The sequence below is a fragment of the Neopsephotus bourkii genome, unplaced genomic scaffold, assembly GCF_033783945.1.
Source record: "Neopsephotus bourkii isolate Nb327-2 ecotype Australia unplaced genomic scaffold, CSIRO-AGI_Nbou_v1 NB_1292, whole genome shotgun sequence".
Lineage (NCBI taxonomy): Eukaryota > Metazoa > Chordata > Aves > Psittaciformes > Psittacidae > Neopsephotus > Neopsephotus bourkii.
In genome coordinates, this window is record NW_026901776.1 from 2508920 (window position 1) to 2523711 (window position 14792).

Here is a 14792-nt window from a genome sequence, read left to right on the forward strand (position 1 = left end):
GGACTCTGAAATAGCTGCTTTCTTTCCCCTACATCTTAAGTTTTATCTTTGCTCCCAAAAACAAGGAATGTTTTCATATTCTGTAATCCTAACCAGTGTGTATAGTGGGTATTTGCTGCACACAGCTAGGTGTCCTACATCCAGTGAAGAGGAGGATGAATGGCACGGTGATGTTAAAAACAGCCTCATTTCTCCCTAGGCAGGTTTCATCACAATGTAATATAGGTGTTATTTTTTCCAGAAGTAGTTATATGGCTGGAGTTTTTAGTGGTTTATTGTTAATTAATACCAGTTCATTAAAAGATTAGTTCTGGATGCACATGCTAAGCACAACTGCACTGCTGGTGGTAAGTTGACCGAGGGAATCATGTTCTGCTCTCCAGTACCGAAGAATCCTGGATAAGGATTCTTTTCTAGATAATGTAATTTTTTTATTTTTTTTTTGAGGGGGTGGAATGTTTGTTTTGTTGGTTTTTTTGTTTTGTTTTGTTTTTTCTTTTGTTGTTGTTGGTTTGGTTTTGTTTTTTTTTAATGAACTGTTATTACTAGAAAGCAATATGCTCAAAGAATGATGCTCAAAGCATCAGTTCTGACTTTGTTCATACATCACACAGGCAGAAGGTGGTAAAATAATTACAAAACAAAATTAGGTTTGATTTTTACTGCTGTGTAGCACAACAGGCTGCTGAGAAGCTTATGTAGTTTCCCAAAATGCTATTTGGTTTATAGAATATGAAGATGTAAATACTTGCTTTGCCAAACAATATCAGTGACTTTTCACAGAATAAATGTGGTGAGAAGCAGTATTTTTGCATGTGACTTCTCCTTTCTGTTACCAATATGGTAAAAATATTCTGGTGAGTCAGCCATTTTCTTCAAGGTGAAAAAGAAATATAAAGCTGCTTCTCTAGTGGAAAAAGAGGAAATAAGTTTTTGACAGGGGTAGAGTACAGTTCTTCATGATGTCCGTTGGTCAAGAATCTGTTAGAGACTGTATACTGCCATGAAAGTTAATTTTGCATCATAGAAAGGACATGCACCTGCAGTGTTGGGGAACAAGTGTCACATTTTCATTACAAATTTGTGCAGAACAGAGCTCTCACAGGAAATACATTAGCTTTATTTCTTCACCTGGTGTCCTGATAATGGAAGAAAGTGAGTGACAAAGGGAGTTTGTGGACTGATGCATATAAGAAGTGATATTCAGAACCTGTTGATATAAACTGACATGTCGATTCCTCTGTCCTGTTCCCTTACAGCAGCAAAATAGGTATTTTTCCCACAAAGGACTTAATAAAAGGTCCAGATAAATATCGCGTAGCATTGTGTGTTTTCATGTGGATCTGAAGCAGCCTAAATGAAGAATGTGGCTTGAATGGGAAATTAAGAGCAAAATGTCCATCCAAATCCTTCTAAAAATACTCAAGAGAAATAGATACCACTAGTGCCTACGTGGAGTCCTACCTAAATTTCAAAACCAAATTGAAACTTTTCATCAGTAATTCATTACTAAAATTTTTATTTTAAAATTGCAATAGTAATAAATAACTTCATAAAAATCACAGCACTGAATCATAGAATCATAGAATAGTTAGGGTTGGAAAGGACCTTAAGATCATCAAGTTCCAACCCCCCTGCCATGGGCAGGGACACCTTGCTCTAAACCATATTACCCATGGCCTCGTCCAACCTGGCCTTGAACACTGCCAGGCATGGAGCCTTCACAACCTCTCTGGGCAACCCGTTCCAGTGCCTCACCACCCTAACAGGAAAGAATTTCCTCCTTATATCCAATCTAAACTTCCCCTGTTTAAGTTTTAACCCATTACCCCTTGTCCTGTCACTACAGTCCCTAATGAAGAGTCCCTCCCCAGCATCCTTATAGGCCCCCTTCAGATACTGGAAGGCTGCTATGAGGTCTCCACGCAGCCTTCTCTTCTCCAGGCTGAACAGCCCCAACTTTCTCAGCCTGTCTTCATATGGGAGGTGCTCCAGTCCCCTGATCATCCTCGTGGCCCTCCTCTGGACTTGTTCCAACAGTTCCATGTCCTTTTTATGTTGAGGACACCAGAACTGCACACAATACTCCAAGTGAGGTCTCACGAGAGCAGAATAAAGCACTGAAGTATGGAAGCAAATAATTTAAATTCACTGAAAACATTGAATGAGGATGTACTAAAGTGAGAGATACCTATGGAGGAAAAAAGGCAACGAAAGATGAAAGAGAAGTGTAAATTATGTTTAACAGTTCCAATTACTCCAAGCAGTATTCACTATTCAAAGATCCCAGGTAAACAATCCTTCTTTCCTCAGACGGAAAATCTGTTGTTTGAAAAGTTAATGTCAGCCAATTCTTTGCAAAAATTCAGATTTTTTTTTTTTTTTTGGAACAGTGCATGCTGCCGGATGCATTTTTAGTTAACTGTGCTCTGAATGCAGCTCCATTACATTTTTTTGATATCTTTTTTATTTTTGGAAAATAATATTTTAATGAAAAAAATCCCATTCTTTGGCCTCTGAGTAGTACTTTGGGGTTGGGGTGGTTTGTTTTGTTTTTTTTTTTTGTTTGGTTGGTTTGTTGTTTGGGTTTTTTTTTTTTGCTGTAACTATAAGCTAAATTGGTTACACTTTGAAAATAGGTCTGTGGGTGGTAGAATTTGTGTAAGGACCAAAAAGCACTTTGTCAGTACTCATTAGGCATTGTGGTTATAAGGTCTCAGTGTTAAAACAAACTTGTGGGTTTCAAGCAATAATATGCTACTCCATAGTTTTTAAATATTGCATATTCAAAACATTAAACAAAGTTTGATTAAAACAACAGTTACAGTTGTTGCCAGGGTAAGCATGTTGAGTCATTTGGATATGATCCAGTTTTGTTCGTTATAAGGGGATAAATGCATCCAGTTTCTCTTCCTGCAGTAAGCAATTAATATATTGTTATTCTTCATTGTGTTAAAATAATAATTGGCATTTAGCATGTAATTGATGCAAATGTTAGCATAACCAAACCTAATGAGGTTTCATTTAAATAAAGAAAAATGTATAAATAACAATTTGAACATAGTCAATGATTTAAAACAAGCTGTGCATCGAGTGTTTTATCGTCAAGGCTCTTTAGCACTTTTATGCGTTTACACAGTGTGTCTGTCCTGGTTTGCAGTGTGTAGCTGGCAGCACTGTTTTTTACATTTTCATTTACATTTTACCAGGTAGTAATCATAGGTTTGGCCAATTTGAAAACCAGAAAGAATGAGGGTCAAGAATTACATTTAGAATTAGAGGTTACAGGTACACAAAATGCTCTCCTCTGTGATATGCCTGAGTGAAAATTGATGTATCCAACAAGTAAACACATATCCAATACTAAGTATGTGTTTTGGCTCAGAGGGACGTATGCAGAGTAGGAGAGGCGGTCACTTGCATGAATGACTGCCCTTGCTGGTGAGCATCTCTGGGACAGGCTTGGATAACCGACTTTAAAGGGTGTGTGAATGACTCATGGGTATTGTCTATACAAGCTGAGCCATTTGCAGTGAGGTATTTGAGATTAGCCTTTCATTGATTGTGAAATAGACACAAAATACCTGTGGTTTCTAATTAGTTTTCAGTGAAGGTTGCTTGTTAGGAAAAAAAACCTTTTCCTTTATTGAAATGACCACTTAGATTTCAGTATAGAACAATGCTTACAGACTACTTTTGTCTGTAGTGTTCACTTCCTTCAAAGCAAGTTTTCTAATTAATGAAATCAATTGCAAATTCATGTTCCGTCTGGATACTTATGTAGCTGCATAGGACAGTCATAAAATTGCCCTTATTTAGAAAGGTTTCTGTAGAGATGGCAGAGACACACATACAGTCTAAAACTGTCTCCACATGTCTGAGGCATGAATCCAGGAAAAAATCTTTATTTCATTCTCGGAGACCATCTGAGTATTTTTGTGTTCTACTGACCTTAGAACCTCTGCTCTCAGTGCAGGCTGCCCTTTGTGCTGGAGGTGGTAACTGGTGCCAGTCCCTGTGCTTGTGCTGGGCACTGCTTACCTTGCAGTGCCCGGCTGCAGGGATATGCCATACCTATATAACGCTGATGCACAGGGACTGTTGTTTTTCATGTAGCTGTATGTGTGACTGATTTCAATCAGATGTTTTGTGTCCACTGAAGTCACAAATAAACTCGTACTGTCTACCTGTGCCACTTAAGTGCTGGGAACAGATCAAGACCTTGGCTAGAATGAAGAGATTTTTAGTTGATTGTATTTCAGGTGTTTTATAACTTTCGCTGATATTCAGTAGGGTCCTTAATAAGCCTCTGTATTGTGAATAAGAACTCATTGGGTTTGTGTGTACTCAAAAAAAAGAAATACAGCATTAATCTGTGCAAGGCTTATTTTTCTTTGTAATGTTAAAGTATTTGAGAACATAGAAGTCTTTTTATGGCTTTTGGTTTTATGGACAGTCAAAATACCAAGGAAGGCCAAAACTTGTATTGTTTTGGCTCTGCAGATGTCTGCTTGAAGGATTAAGGCTGTCAGCAGAATGTGTAAACACCATTTCTAGCCTGTTAAGTTGGTCACTAAAGCATCTTTAAGAGCAGCTTGGGAGTCTAGTCCTGCATGACAAAGCTCTCAATCGTGTGATTAAATGATGGTCAGGGTCTTCTGTTAAAACGTTTTAGTAACTTTACAGTTCACAGCACTAAGTCATTTCTCTTACATTTGAGATGCAGTGGTCGATCATGTGTCTGTAACTAGTCCATGGACATATAAAATCAAGCTTACTTTAACTGAGAGTTTACCTCAAGTTAAGACAGGGTAATTATTTAAACAAGGGTGTAGTTATTCAGAAATTATATTGTCACTGTGATCTGCTTAAAGTTGCTGATTTTTCTGAATAAAGCCTGATCATACTTGAAAATAGGTAATTTTGTCCTTGTCCTTTGAAACAGCACTGGGAAATGAATACAGAAAAGTAGAAGAACATGCACATCAAAAGCTACCGTATATGAATAGAATGCCTTTTTCCCAAGCATGTTTTGCTTGGTCTCCACCATGCTAAAAGTATTGTGATGTTTTGGACAATGAAGAATTTATTTCCCTTGTACAGTGAATCTTCTGTCCATCTAGTTTTCACAAATTTACGTATTACTTGACTGAGCCTGTAATCCACCATTTCTAATTTTTTTGGGGGGGGGAGAAGGCAGAACAGAAAGATGAAATACTTGGATGGGTCATATAGCTGCCCTTAAACTACTAACAAAATTCAGATATAGAATTTCAGCAGAAGGGATGGGAAAGAAAGGCGTGATGCAGACAAAAATAATCTGTGTAAAGTAGTCAGAAAATTATATTAATTTTACCTAAGCTTTTCTCATTTTGGGTGAAAAGAAAATTTCTTTTTTAGATCTCCACAGTTCTATGGAAAACGTAAAACCCAGTTCAGAGAGGTCATTGGAATTTCATTCTGTATCTGAAAATCGTGATTTGGAACCACTCACTTTAAAAAATGTTCAATGAAAGAGGAATCGCTGTGCTGGTATCACATTTTCACTTTAGTGTTGACTTTATTTTAATCTAAGATTTGAGTTTCAATAAAACTGTAATAAAAAAGCTTCTCTTAAGAGGAAATATTTAAATCTGAAACTATTGAAATGGGATGCTTCAAGGGTGGTAGAATGCTCTCATCCATTTTTGCTTTGGAAAAAAAAAAAAAAAAAAGCCCAAACCAACCAAAAACCCCCAAATAAACCCAAATTTGTCGAATTTTCAGTTTGAGATAGAGTGTAAGTTGTTGCACCTCATGGGAATTTGGAGGAATGATGAACGAATGGTTCTGTAATAATTTTTTTCCAAAAAGCTCTATTTTTATTCAGTGAATAAAGATGAATTTTAGCTCAGCTTTTACCTCAGTGCTGTACAGCTGCTTGACCTGGAGCTTGCCTCTCTCACTTTTCTGTCTATCATCTGGGTCTGAAAACTGGACTTTGAGAGTAGATCCTCTGATGAGCTTTGTATCACTCTGATCTTTCTGTTCAGTAAAATAGAAACAACGAATTAATAATAATTAATAATTGCTGTTGATGGGATGATGAGTGTTCCTTGTTCTCTGTGTACTTCTAACCCAAGTTAAGCTGTGTACCTTGTCTTAGAGGTGTTGGTGTTATCACCCGTCCACTGATGTGTGTGCTGCGTACATGCTGCGCTCTTCCCTGCCACCCAGCTTTGTACCTAATTTTGGAGAGGGGATTTTATGCTTTGGTGGAAATTACACAGTAAAATGCTGTCCTGGGTTCAGCAAATGCTAATGGATAAGATTGTTATCAAACAACAGGGAATAAAGGGTCTGAATGCTGAAAAGTCAGCTGAAAGCCAAAAAACCTGCAAAATATCTGCAAATTATCTGAGCAAAATATATTGCAGTGGTTGCGCAATAAGCTTTTGCTGAATGGAGGTGATATGTAACAGGATCTTTTCTAACCGTGTTCTTGTCTTTTTAAAACTATGCTTTAAAGAGCAGTCAAACTGTATTTTAAGTAAGGAACACCCAGTTTTCACTGTTTCAGTGTCTGATCATCTTTTGTGTGTTTTTTATTGTTTTTAAGATCTTGACGGTTATGGCCGTATCTTTCATCAGCATATTGTATAATGGGCTACCCATTGGATGATTTACAGTCATCTGAAACATGATACATACTTCTCTTCCTTATCCATGGTAAGTTTTGTGCCTTTGCATGCCTATTAAATACTGACTTCAGAGAAGAACTACAAATTTGCAGTGACCTGAGTTGGATGTTGTTCTCATTGTTTTCATATGTTAATTTACTGAATAAATTTTAAAAACCAGTTCTTTGTCTTAAGCTGTTTGAGAATGTTTTAAAACTTAAAAAAAAAAAGCCCCAAAATTCTTTTTTTTCTGTTAGTTTAGAGCTGTGCAGACATCCTGATACATAGCTTGAAATGCTGTCTTTCAGCTTGAAAGCATCCTTACCTCCATGCAGAGTATCTTAGTTCAAAATAGGTTCCAGCCAAATGTTCTTTTGGTATGACACATAACCACAATGCATTCAAGAACAAAATAACTGTAACTGTTACAAACATAATTCAAAACACAGGGAAAAATAAATTAGTGAAAATATTTAGAAGGAAGTTTTCAGTTTTATTTTTGCACTGCTTCTGTGTTTTGTGCCTGCAGTTAATCTGATTATAGTATCTGTGAGCAATGTTAAGTATTGTATGAACAATAACATTAAAAGCAAGGCTCCTCATAATATAACTGAACTATCACTTCTGATTTACAGTGTCCAGACACGCAATAATGAGATCCAAAGCACTGGTTCATTTGGCTAAACGCATTGACAAACCAAATTTGGATATCGAAATGTTCCACTGACTGCTCTTTAACACAACAGAAATAGCAGCCCAGTCTCCTGTCCAAATATCAGGTTAAGCATTTGATGTTAAAATCCCCACTGTCTTGATCTTCTCCTTAAGTGTTTTGACATGGCTCTTCTGTCAAAGTTTGTGAATGGTGCTGTATTTTCTGGAATAGTTGCTTGGCCATTGTTAAAGTCTGTGTATGTTTGTTACCTTAAGTCTGTGGCTAGGGTTCAAGTTAGAAAAGTAGAGAAATGCAAGCAGTGAGAATAGAAGAGGCAAATTAATGGCATTAGTCAAAGCCATTCTTGTGACATGCTGAAGTACTATAATGAGGTAAGACAGAGACAATAGTTTTCAGAGGTGTGTTTACACTTGATAATGGAAAAGATGTGTTTAAATATTCCATATAAACCAACAGAGATATTTTACCAGCAAAACTGGTTACTGTTATTTTTGGTGGAAGTAGGTAATTGCACACTGAGATGGACAGACATATAGAATCTCTTTTTCATCTTTTGGAGGGCATCTTCTGCTTGTCTATGTTACCAGTTTCAGCTGGCTTTGCACTTCAAGTGGTACATCTCCCAGATGTTAACCATACAAGTTTGAAACCAGGGAGCCAAATAAATAGCAAATAGAGCATCACCTCACTTGTTTCCACTGGCAAATTACTGGGGGGAGAGGAAGGGAAGAGGTAAAGGTATTGTTTGAGTTATCTAGCACCTGTTAATTCATTGAGGCAATTCCCTGGGTATTCATTGAGTTCTGCGTTGTTCCCTAAGCAAGCTGTTTATTTGCTGAATTAGCCAATTTGCTTCAAAAACTTGACCTTTTCTTTTCTTTTCTTCTCTTCCTTATCATCAATGTGCCATACATTTTTGAGCCTGTTTTTGCATCCTGAATGTTCACCAATTCATGATGAAGTAAGGGGTTTGTAACAGGTCTGGTGAAAGAGCTAACTTCTTTAAACAGAGAATAGGATGTCTATCCCGCATATATAAACACTGCAGGATTTTGTCTTCTTTTTCAGAGGTCCGCTACACCACATTTTACCACTATTATTTTCTGTGTTCACCAGCATGAGAACAGAAGCCAGTCCACAGTGTTTCTTTTGTGGCCAAACTGAAAAAAATACCTGTGATGATGTCTTAAATTGTTTAAGTAATGCCACTCTATGTTGCCCTGATTAAAAAACAAACAAACAAGCAAAAAACCCCAAAAACATACAAACCAAAAAACCCCCCAGAATACCCAGCAGCAACAACAACCCCCCACTGCTTGCTTTGGCAGTCTTACTTGTAAGATTTGTTCCTCTTTGCAGTCAAACTCTTCACTAAAAGAGCACGTGTGTGAAAGGGCATCTTCATCCCCTTATCAGCATGGTATGCACTCAGAGATCATGTAGACTTTCAAAAGCCCAGTGAGTTACCCCACTGCTTTTTTCTAACCAGATGAAAGCTAAGGTGGACATTAGGGGTAAACTGAATGTCACCACACATGATGTGAAACTTAGAGGATTTTCTACCCTTGTTTTTCAAAACAGTAATATACATTTAGAATCTGTAAAATGATAGTAATGGTTCTAGTTTGTTCCTAACTCCTCTACTCCATTAACCTAGACCAGGGAAGCCTACTATAGAAAGATATGTTAATATGATGAAGTTAAGCTTTTAGAGGAGAAGGTGGGATGTAGGAAGAACTTATGCGTTCCAGCTGATACAAACTTCAGCAGTTTTTTGTGTCTGGAATGCAGACAACAAAGATAAAAAGTGGAAAACCTAAACTGTTTCATATATGTTGAGAAACTTCATATGGTGTTCTAATACTGAAAGGATTCTTCTAAAGATACTGAATATGTAAAGTCAGCACAGGATGACAAAGAAACAACAAACAGCAGAAGCCAGGTATCGTCTAAGAGACATTTATGACAATTAAAAAGAGAATATATAAAACATTAAAGGTCAGAACATCTACAAAAGAGGTAAGTGGTTCTGATTGTATGTTAATTTATAACTCTTAGTACAAAATAGCATCGATTTACTTGGAAGGCACACTGAAAATAAGTCTAGGAAGTTCAATAAAAAACTGTAGCAGGTATCCCAAAGTCCTAATACTTTCCAGCTGTATTTTCTGAGTGCTTGAAGTAATTTAACTTGAAGTAACAGTATCAGCAACTGCTAGGTTAGTATTGCAGTTCTGTTACCTGACTTCAAAAAATCCCCACACAAACAAACAAAGTCAACAGGAAGAAAACATGGAGGAAGTATAGCTAGCCCTGGACCTCACTTTCTCAGCTTAAAACAATCTGTCAGAAACTATGTACTGAAACCTCCTATACCAACACTAAATAATGAACTTGTGTTTTGGGTGTTTCTGCTTCTGAACTGTTGGTTCAGGCTGTGATAATGCCTTCTTGCAGTTTGCAGAGAGTGTTGTAACTGAAGTGCTCCATTTTAACTGTAAAGCATCATTAATAAGTATTAAAAACAGTCAAATTTTGTTATTTCTATTGCTTTCTCCTTCTGTGGAAATTCATAGTTCTCTAGTCAGCCACTGCTTTTTCTTAGAGCCTCGGTTCACCAGAGCTCATACAGATGCATTCCATGAATCTGGCTCTATCTTGCCATGCCACTGGCTAGCTGGGCTGTCCGAACACTTCGCAGGCTTCGTGTGAATACCAGAATAAATGACATAGCAGGTACACTGGGAGAATCAAAATGAAGCATGCATTATTTATGGAAGTAATCACAGTCCTACTGAGATGTATCCTGAACTGAATTGCCTGCAGCTAATGAACAGAAACAAAGGAACAACCGCTAGTGTTTGTCATGAAAATTTCTGGTTTGGATGAATTTAAACTAGGTTTTTAATGCTGCCTTGGTACATGCAAATAAAATAACTCCCCTTTGCCCTTTTACTCACATTTCTACACACTTCTGTGTACTTTATTTTTGGGCCAATACTGTAATCCAGAAGAATTGCACTATGTCAAAAGTCTTGAATAAATTATGCCCCAGAAGCTTCAAAAGCCACAGAGAAACTAGCCTCAAAGTCAGGTATTGGTTAATAGAAGTCTGAGTAGCCTGAGAAGCATTACTGCTGATGTGCTGTATACTAATGATTTTCTATTAGTAGAGAATCTTGACTAATGATTCTCTATCAGCGTGTCCTGATTGATGTGCCAGTCAATGGATCAGTGCGTCATTTTATTTCCTCTTAAACAGCATCATTCCACAGCATCCTTCCAACCTGAGTATGGTAGGATTTGGCTTTAAATGAACTGCTGCAAACAGTTTCTTTATCTGAATGGAGACAGGAAAATCTTTTCACTTCCTATAGGTTTGAATTGGTGCATACTTTTCTTCTGATTTCATAAATTATTTGTGCCAAGGAACTAACTGTAGGCTTTTTACATTTTTTTTTTTTAAGAATAGTAAATGCTTGGAACGAGAAGAGGCTCTGTGGTAGTGTTACTGCTGTGTTTAAATTCTATACTCTTTAACTGCACCAGGCTCTTAAAGAAAGCGCTGCGTTTAAAGCTCCAGCAAACTTACTTAAAAATATATTCAACAAATTAATATTTAATTTTTAGCCTTTCTGCTGTACTGCCATAAAAAAGCAATGGCAGCCATTTTCTACAAAAGACTAAGGGCTTGCTAGCTTTATTAGTGTAAAAAAAAATAAGAAACTCATGCAAATATCAGTAAACTGATTGTTTAAATCTGTTCTTAGGTTATTAAGTTTTTTTGCTCATTAACAATTAGCAATATAAGAATATACTGCAATTACTTCAGACCTGTTTGGATTTTTTTATTTTCCTGCTATGAAGGTAAAGTTTCCAATGGAAGACCAAGGTGCAGTACAGAACTATCCAAACCCATTATCAGTTTGGTAGAGGAAGATCCTAGAAAGCTGGAAGGGTTTAAATGGTGTGCAGTCTAGGAGTGTCTTACCAGTGATTGGTGCCTGAGTAGCCGCAACTCCTTCCCTCAAAGTTAAACACTGTTGAGCTACAGGAAATTAATGCAACTGCTTCAGTCAGATCTTTTTGAATGGAGAGGACTTTACTTTGGATGACCTGTAGTTGAGTTGATTTTACTCATTTGTGTTCTCACACTGGCATGCTCACAGCACTGAAATATATGTCCAGGTGACCTGGCCAGCATCGCTTCTATGCAAGTCTGGAGGCCAGGAGATGTCAACACTTGTGTCCTCACCACTTTTCTTGGATTCTACTTTGCTGGTGGCAACAGATGAGTTTTGGGAAAACTGATGTAGGACCTAAAGGTTGCTGTATTTTGGTCATTCACTTCAGAATTTTGCTTACTTCAGTCTCGGTAAGTGTTAAGCAGATCTGCTGCCAGTGTTTTCCTTTCATGTTTCTCTGAGTAGCTGGGCTAGCAGGATGAGGCACGTGGCATCACTGCATAGGGTGTTTTCTCTCCTGCCTAACTTCTGACCTGCAGCAGCCTGGTTTGCAGTTTAATTAATTGCACGGTTTTAATTCTGGATACCTAGCTTGAGGAAAATATGCTAAATGCTTATTATCAAAATTGAAGACCTTAAACTTATGTAGGATTTGTCACCCAAAAATGTGCCTAGAAAATGTAGAAAATTAAACTTTGTTTCTTTCTAAGAATAAATATATCCATCTCTTGTTTGTTGGACATTGAGTGCTGGAGTCGGGTGATGCTTATTGTATCTCTGAGAAGCCAGAATTTGGTAACTCCCAGGGTTTTTCACAGAAAAGATTCAATAGGGACTTCTGAAATAATGATAATAATTAAAAAGAATGCTGCTTAGAGTAATTAGTATTCTTTTTTCTCTTTGTTCTTTCATAGTTAGCAGGCAAAGTTCCTTTCTTAATGCTTATTATTTTGGAGCTTTTGGAGGTTTATGTTGCATAAATACATATGTTGGAACTAGATTTTTATATGAGCATAATTCTGGAGTAATTAAGATATTTAAAATCTATGTGGCCCCAACTGTGGGGGAGGAATGAAGGCTCTTGTGACTATTTAACACCCTCCCTCCCCCCCCCAATAATCTGAATAATTAGAACACATGAGTATGTACAAAACTCAGGGACACATTGGCTGTAAGAGGGCTTCTCCCACTCCAGGCAGGACCATTGCCCACCCTGATGGTGGCAGTCACAGCTCTGCCCTTGCCACGGCTGGATGCCCATCCCCTCACTCCCTACTCATGCTGGGTGTTATTCTGTGTCACAGCTCCCCCTTGACACCTGGTGGATAAAAAGGTCTTTCCAGCTAGAGACTCTGCCATCAGCCATGTCAGCACTCCCCCTAATTTGCTCTCAGTTGTGTATTTGCCAGTGGGACCTCTTTGGCAAACAGCAAGTTACTGATGAAACCATTGAACAATATAGGCAGATGAAAATTAGCTTTGCCATGAGATATGAATTAAGTGTTCATTTTAAATTATTTTCAACATACCAATTTCATCGTATAATTTACATAATATCATAAGGACAGGTGCCTGAATTAAGTATAATCATTTTAAGACTCATTCAAAAAGTAACTTCACAAGACACATGTAAGAAAATACGTAAGAATCACTGTAAGACTTCCAAGTGATCACATGCTTAGAATACCTCCTCTAACATTGATTATTCTCGTATCCAGCATCAGCAATAGAAGAAATGGGAGAGTGAGGAAACTGGTAGAAAAGGCAAGCTACTGAAAAGCAATTTACATAGCTCAGGGAAACAAAATCTAGGCTTTTGAAAGGACTAATGAAGTACTTGAGAAAGGGAAGAAGGAGATTCATAAGTTTAATTCATGCTGTTACAGCAGGCATCTACAGTTGAATTCTGCATTCATTGCTTTTGTATGAGTTCTATATTAAATATGAGTGAATGTATTCAGAAATCTGGATAAGAGCTTGTTTGGGTTTTTTTCCTTTTACTGTTGTAAATAAAACTATACAGATGTTGACAATTTGTTAGCTTGGATAGAATTCACTGAGATTAGAATCAGTGCAGACTTTTACAGGGAAATCAGGCATGCTTTTTGACAGAATACTGTTTGTAGATGTTCACCTTTTCAGACTCTCTGGTTACACTGAAATAGTATTGGATACCTTTCTTTACCAGAAAATCAACAAAGTTGGAAAAACCAGCATAAAATCCTCAGAACTTTGAGTGTCTTTTGCAGAGTTGCTTTTGACAAAAGCAACTTAATCTTTAATACCCTTGTGTGACACTTTTAATTTCTGTTTTTCTTAAAAACATGTAACACTTCCTCTTGTCTTTCATCACATTTTATTTCCCTCTATTATACTGTTTTCTACAGCTTTATATAATCATGTCTTCTGACTGCATTTTATGCGAATTAAATGCATTTTACAGTGGCTTGTAGCAATTAATCTGGGCTATAAACTGGGTAAGCATTTCTCTTGGCAAATTTTTTCTGCTAAATTATTTTCTCAACTCCTGCAGTGAATAGATTTGGTATCAAAGGTAGTTGTTTCCTTGCTAATATTAAGGAAATAATAATTTAGATACATGAAAATACCAATTTTGAATAACTGGTGCCACTGGCTTAGTGAGACATGGTATTAATTATTCTAAGAATTAACATGCTGTTATATCTCAGTGTTAATTTGCTTTATGTCATTAACTGATGCCTTTTTGCATGTGTGGTGTATATGCATGTAGAGATGCACATATAAAAAAGTGAAATAATAGTTTAAATTATACAAAGGCTTTGAAAAAAGTATTTGTTTGGAGGGGAAGAGGACCATTCTGTTACAAGAGATGAGCAAACTTGGAAACTAATTTCTTTCCTTTAAAATAAAACTTACCTTTTTTTTTTTTTTTTAATGGGATGCCTTATCTGTGTTCTGAATCCATTACTTTGAATATTTTACTCCATAGATCTTTATAATAAAGGTAGGATTCATCTGGTGTTTCTCAGTTGTCAGTTGGGGAGAGGCAAGCAACTCCAGAAGGCATTTCCTCTCTTACGTCTATCTTAGACACTTATCTTAGAAGGGGATATATTACCCTCTGGAGTTGGCTGTGCATGCAATATTGTTATTTCCTATTTTAAAAGCAGGCCAAGATAAGCCTGAAGAGCTCAGTGCTTCCTCTAGTTCGTATTATTTTGTTGGAACTATAGCAATTGCATCTCTGGAGCGACTGCACAAGTGGATTCTACCTTTCAAGTACTAAAAGGCACTCTCAAAATGATAGAAAATTTCAGGCCAGAAGGTACAGTAGTTCACCACTGTTATTATGTAGCACAGTAAAAAAGAAAGTCTCAGGTTTACTAGCATTTAATCCAAATTGGTGGCATTCTTCAGACCTTTTATTTGCCCGATGGTTTTACAGTCACAGAAATAACACACTTGCCATGTTGGATTCTACCTGCTGCCTTTTTACATTCAAGCAGAATA

The 14792-nt window shown here is 37.0% G+C and overlaps 1 protein-coding gene across 2 annotated transcripts in view; it reads left to right on the forward strand.

The window, feature by feature from the left end:
• The window catches only part of CHRM3 (cholinergic receptor muscarinic 3), a 268978-nt gene that overhangs the window by 72217 nt on the left and 181969 nt on the right, over positions 1–14792 (forward strand). Inside the window, exon 2 of one of the 2 annotated variants that reach the window (XM_061365732.1) lies at positions 6599–6708. The exons of the other annotated variant lie outside the window; for it this stretch is intronic. The gene's annotated coding sequence lies outside the window, so the exon portion shown is untranslated. The remainder of the gene's footprint in view (positions 1–6598; positions 6709–14792) is intronic. 2 annotated transcript variants of the gene reach the window in all.